Raw genomic sequence first — 6,250 nt, 5'->3', positions numbered from 1 at the left:
AGGATTAAAGGGTAACTAAACCCTAAACCAACTTTTTTTAGATAATGATCTGTAAGAATGGGGCTTTATTAGTGCTTTTCATTGATTCAAGTAATTGTTTTGACATTTGTGTTTAAAGTATTTTAATTTTACTAAATATGGTGTAAAAACGTCTGAGTTCTGCCCTCTTCAGGTTGAACAGTGGCTACTGCAGTTGAATTTTCCTATTGGAAGTTGTGGTACACTCTGATGTCAGAGTGTACCAGCTAACCACGCCCCTGCCTGCAGAGAGATACGTCTCAGATGCACGCCCCCTCTCCACTGGGCTCTGCCTACTTTTCCAGCATTTTTCAAATATTGCCAGTGGGTGGAGTCAGGCTCTGACCAGGGGTTTAGTTACCCTTTAAAGGAAAAGGAAAGAATTTTTATTTTATTTTAATTATTTTTTTTACACTGGTATATGGAGTAACTGAGGGCAAAGTCCCAATTACCTAATATATGTCCACTCTCCAATTGGGTGAATGGGGTTTTCTTTCCTGGGGGAGACCGTTGACCCCTGATGACCTCCAAGCCACGCCCCCATCCTTTCTGACCCACTATTTGTCTGATTACCCACTATACATGAATATCAGATGATGTCACCAACGTCTCCTCACTAGACTTGTAGTCAAGACCGCCTAAACCGAGACCAAGACACTACCAAGACCAGAGGGTATCGAGACCAAGACAAGACCAAGACAGACCAAGTCAAGACCAAGACCAAGTCGAGACCAAGACCGAGACCAAGTCGAGACCGGAGGGGAAAAAAAAACAGACTAGTGTTGAAGCTAAGCTATAACTTGAAAAAAGAAACAGACTAGTGTTGAAGCTAAGCTATAACTTGAAAAAAACAGACTAGTGTTGAAGCTAAGCTATAACTTGTATGAATTCAAGAACAGCAGCATACTAGGGTTCAGCCGCAGTTTATATTCAATACATATTAGATGGTTTTACTTCAACTACACAGGCAGAACAATACAGAGACAGACCATGTCATGTGTGTGACTGTGAGCTCACTGTAAATGTTTTTGCAGACAGGGTGAGATCAACTATGTGTAGCAATTGCATGACGGCTGTTACTGCACTATTAGAGGATTGAGACTCCCTTAAAGGAACACTCCACCGTTTTTTTAAATAGGGCTTATTCACCTTCTTTCCTACATTTAGATAGGTGGGCAAATGCATTTTTGTCTCAGTGCATGCATTGTTTTAGTTTGACAGGGTCAGCGCTAGCTTAGCTTGGCATAATGAATGGAATCCTTTTATGGCCTGCATATTCACAACAAGTATAAATAGTTAACACTAGGTGATTTCCTAGGCAGATATTGACTTATATATTAAGGACTATATTAGGGGGAAGCACAGGCGAAGCACTGCTACTTGGGCGTGATATCTCTGAGCCCAAGTAGCAGTGCTTCGCCTGTGCTTCCCCCTAATATAGTCCCATGTCAATATCTGCCTAGGAAATCGCCTAGTGTTAATCTGCATCGCTATTTGTACTCGTTGTGAATACGCAGGCCACAAGAAGTAATTAGGTGTTTTTTATTTTATTTTTTATATTACTTTTACTCAGGACATGCTAGCTGGCAACAAAGGATTACATTCATTATGCTAAGCTAAGCTCGCGCCGACCCTGTCAAACTAAAACAATGCATGCACTGAGACAAAAATGCATTTGCCCACCTATCTAAATGTAGGAAAGAAGGTGAATAAGCCCTATTTAAAAAAACCGGTGGAGTGTTCCTTTAACTTCTGTGTACTGTTGAGGACTGACATGACTGATACTGACTGGTTCATCTGACAAAACATCAAACACCTCCAACACCATCTTGCTCCTCCAACAACTGTCTAAAGAATGAGAAATATGTAACCAATTGAAATTGTACTTAATGTGTAGATGAAATCGTAACATCAAATTAAAGATAGGCCTACACAATTATAAACTTGGATTAGGCCTAATGTTTATTCAACACAACGGAGATATGCAGATGATATTTAAAAGACCATTTATTTAGTCCAACACCATCTTAAATACAATACTGTAATCAAACAACACACACAGATATCAAAGACACAAATTCATCTAAGCAAATGCCTGCCTATCTCTGCCGATTTCGGAGTCTCAGACTGCAACTTTTAAATACATAATTAAAAATTTTTAAACGAAATTATAGGCTTAAGTGCAGGATCCGAAAGTTGGTCGTTTTGTCGCTATGGTTACACACAGGGGTTAAATTGGGATTCATTATGTGGGGGGTCTCTGTCCCTAGGGGGGTCCGGGGGTATGCCCCCCCGGGAATTTTTTTTTGAAAAATAAACCATTAAATGGCACTTTAGACACCCCTGGCTTTTTAGACTTTTCATTTAATTATATATATATAATATTGGCAGCAATAAAATTGCAAACCTTTGCATTCTACCTGTTAAGTTTGTCGTAATATTAAGTTGTATGAAGCGCTATAGAAATAAAGATGACTTGAGATGAATTTTCACATCCTATGGGTCTAACCAACTTTCCAACCAAACTGTTCCCACAAATTCTACACAGGATTTATGGGGTAACTGTATTTTCCAGACTATCAGATACAGTATAATTTGTTTTCTGTAAATAAAGATTAACCATATCCATCTACTAAACCTTTTCATCAATTTCTCCAAAATTGAATAAATTACCTCCTGAGTTGATCTGGTAATAAAGAAACAATACCTCCCCTTCATTAAAGAGGCCTCTGAGGGGTGGCAACTAAGCAGTTGAGCAAGTAAAAAAACACACAAAAAAAAACACAAGTTTTAACCATGTTAATGTTTTGTATTTAATATTTTGAAGTGCTTTAAAACAATGTGAACAGCAATATACTTGCTATCTTGCCAACAATGCAGATACTACAATTAAAGGGATAGTTCACCCAAAAATGAAAATTCTGTCATAATTTACTCACTCTCAAGTTGTTTGAGTTTTTTTCTTCTGCTGAACACAAAAGAAGATTGAAGAGTGAAGAATGTTGGAAACTAGACAGTTGATGGTAGCCATTGACCTCCATAGTAGGAAAAAATAATATGGAAGTCAATGGCTACCGTCGACTGTTTAACTACCAACATTCTTCACTCTTCAATCTTCTTTTGTGTTCAGCAGAAGAAAAAAACTCGAACAACTTGAGAGTGAGTAAATTATGACAGAATTTTCATTTTGGGGTGAACTATCCCTTTGAAACTAATAATAATAATAATAATAATTTATTGTCAACGAGATTACATCACAGCATCAATCGACAGTGCAATTTCATGGAGTGCAAGAGATCAACAATAGCATATTTAGTAAACAGGGCACATGGACAAATAACAAACAAGAAAAAAAAATTGTATATGAGGCAAAGAATCATTAGTAACCAGGAAAAATGTGTATAATGGTGTGTGCTGCAGCGATGCAAAGTCCAGTTCACAGTTATTGCATTGGTGGAAAATATGAATAATAGACGAATTAAGTGAGATCAACAATAGCATATTTAGTAAACAGGGCACATGGACAAATAACAAACAAGAAAAAAACATTTATATGAGGCAAAGAATCATTAGTAACCAGGAAAAATTTGTATAATGGTGTGTGCTGCAGCGATGCAAAGTCCAGTTCACAGTTATTGCATTGGTGGAAAACGACAACAAACAACATCAAATTGGTGGTAAAAACAACAACAAATGAGAAATCAGCTACACTGAATACAGAAACTGGAACATCTCATTGGAAACCAGTCACATCAACAAAGAATGGATGTGAACAAACGTACATTTGATTTCTCACCCACAGACCTTGAATAAAAACGAGTCCTTCATCAGACTTTTTAAAATTGTTTTCTCAATGAATCAACTATATATAACTCATCTATAACTTCATTACTTCCCATAATGGCTGGTATGCAGACACCTCAGTATTAGTCTGCCTTTTCTTACACGCCAGGTGCTCTGCAGATCTCCTCCTTGCTACCCACTTTCTAACAAATTTAGTGGGGTCCCAGGATGCTAATGGAGGGCCGACAATGTTAACAAACATTAGAGAGGACACATTTTCAATTCTCAGCAGGGAACGTAAAGGTGTAACAATTGCGTTAATTTCTGAAAATCCTCTCTCACATTCTGCACTGCTTACAGCAACTGTTTCAACAGCATGTCTGAGTGTTAGAAGTGGTGTAGTCATGGGTTGACTGGGGTCACTTTTGAAATCCCTAAAGCTTGCCTTCATGCCAGTAAAGCCAATACTAAAAAGATCGCAAACCTCCCTAAGTCCATGTTCCCCATACATTTGAGGTAAAGGAGAGGGCCAAGTTGTGCTGTTAAGAATGTTCACCTTTTGAAACAAGGACTCTTCTTCCTCTGTCACCATTCTTGCCTCCATGTTGGTTTTCAAAGCTTCATAAAACTTGTCTGGCTCGATGACTTTCTGGCTTCTGTCACTGTGCAATTCTATGCCATTGAACAACCCTTCCATCACTGCGTCACATGCTTTCTTATAGAAATGACCACTCTCAGGTTCTCTACTCATTGAACTAAAAACCTCGATCTGCCTCTTGATGAGAGTCACTGACTGAGACAGTCTAATGTCTCTGTTCTGCAGAGCCTCAGAGAGATCTTTGAGTTCTTCGAGTGCATCCATCATAAGTCCAAGGTTCTTAACAAAACCAACAGAATTTAACTTTGTTGCTAAGCCCTGATACATACTCCTCTCATTGGAGTTCCTCTTAAGATCTTTACTTGAAGCTGTGAGATGATTGTATAGCGCTGCATACATTGTCCAAACAGCATTAACTGTACGGAATGATGACGCCACCCACCTTATCCCCAAGACTCTACCTATCCTTCTCAGACAACTGCCTACTTCAGTTACAGCAGTCTCAAGTTCTCTTACATTCTTTGGTGATTGATTATACAAGCAGTAAAGCTTGTCTAGAAATGATGAGAAGTGATTGGTTTCGGTACAATGTTTTACTGCGTCTGACACTGACAACTCTAATCTATGGTTTAAACAGTGCCAACCAATGAGGCCAGGGAACTGACTTCTGAGTTTTGCGAACACGCCATTCTTTCTGCCCAACATAACAGCAGCTCCATCTGAGCAGAAACCCACCATGCATTCTTTTAGAAATGCTTCATCAAGACCATGTTTCTGAAGACAGTTAAGTAGGTCGGCTGTAATCGCATCTGAAGTGGTGCTCTCTAGCTCAAGCAAATCTAAAAAGAAGGTCAATGGATCTGAATTATAGACAGATGTTCTGAGGTACACAATCAGACAGGACCTCTTGCTTAACGAGGTACTCTCATCTACAATCACTGTTAGCTTTGTTCGACTTTGTTTGATGCTGGCCAACAATGCCTGTCTCATCTCACTGGATATGAAATTAATGATCTCAGTACATGTGACATTTGAATGAAGAACACGGCCAACATTCACACCGTTAAGCATCTGCAAGTCAATGAGTTTTGGATGGTCGGTGTAAGGCCGGTTGCTCTTTGCTACATAGTAGGCTGTTCTAAACACACTGAAAGTAGACTCGAGAATTTCAGACTCGGTTCTGAGAAAACTTGTTTCTAATGGTTTGTCTTGTTGCTTTTTAAGTATACTTTCAGCTATTTTATGACTTTGGGAAACACTATGTTCATAAAAAAAATTTCTCAAAGATTTCATTTGTTTTGCAGTTGTAGCAGGCTACAGCTGTCTGGCCAAATGGCAATTAATTTGCAGTGCTGTGAGTGGCGCTGGGCAGTGAACAGTGAGCCAACCGCGATGGTCGAGTCCCTATATAAATCGGGACCTTTCGTTTGACAAGCTACGTCATTGACATGCGACTGTTGTCCTGTCTACCTGCCGGCCTATCCGTCTGATGTCTGTCTTGGTCTGCCTTGGTCATCTATTCTATCCTAGCGTTACAGGTAGGAAAAGCTCTGGTTCTTTGTTTCCACTCTTTTAACTTTATGACTGGGGCTTATAGGGAATGTTTTAATTTTAGAATCCCCGTTGCTGTAGTAGCCCTGTTAGCAGCTAAAGTTGTGCCCGGTTATTGGTGATCAGAGCCTGGGGCCGTGACTGGATGCTGTTTAGCAAAGGTATGTGACTACGATAATTAATAGATGAATGTTACGGTGAGATGCGTTTATAAGTAGACATTTTTTGTATTTCAGGGAAGGCTTTATAGCCGGGGTGTAGCGGCCAGTGGGCGACATCAGCGCCGAACGCCTGCTGCTT

Source organism: Rutilus rutilus (assembly GCF_951802725.1).
Source record: "Rutilus rutilus genome assembly, chromosome: 11".
Lineage (NCBI taxonomy): Eukaryota > Metazoa > Chordata > Actinopteri > Cypriniformes > Leuciscidae > Rutilus > Rutilus rutilus.
This window is presented reverse-complemented; position numbering follows the sequence as displayed.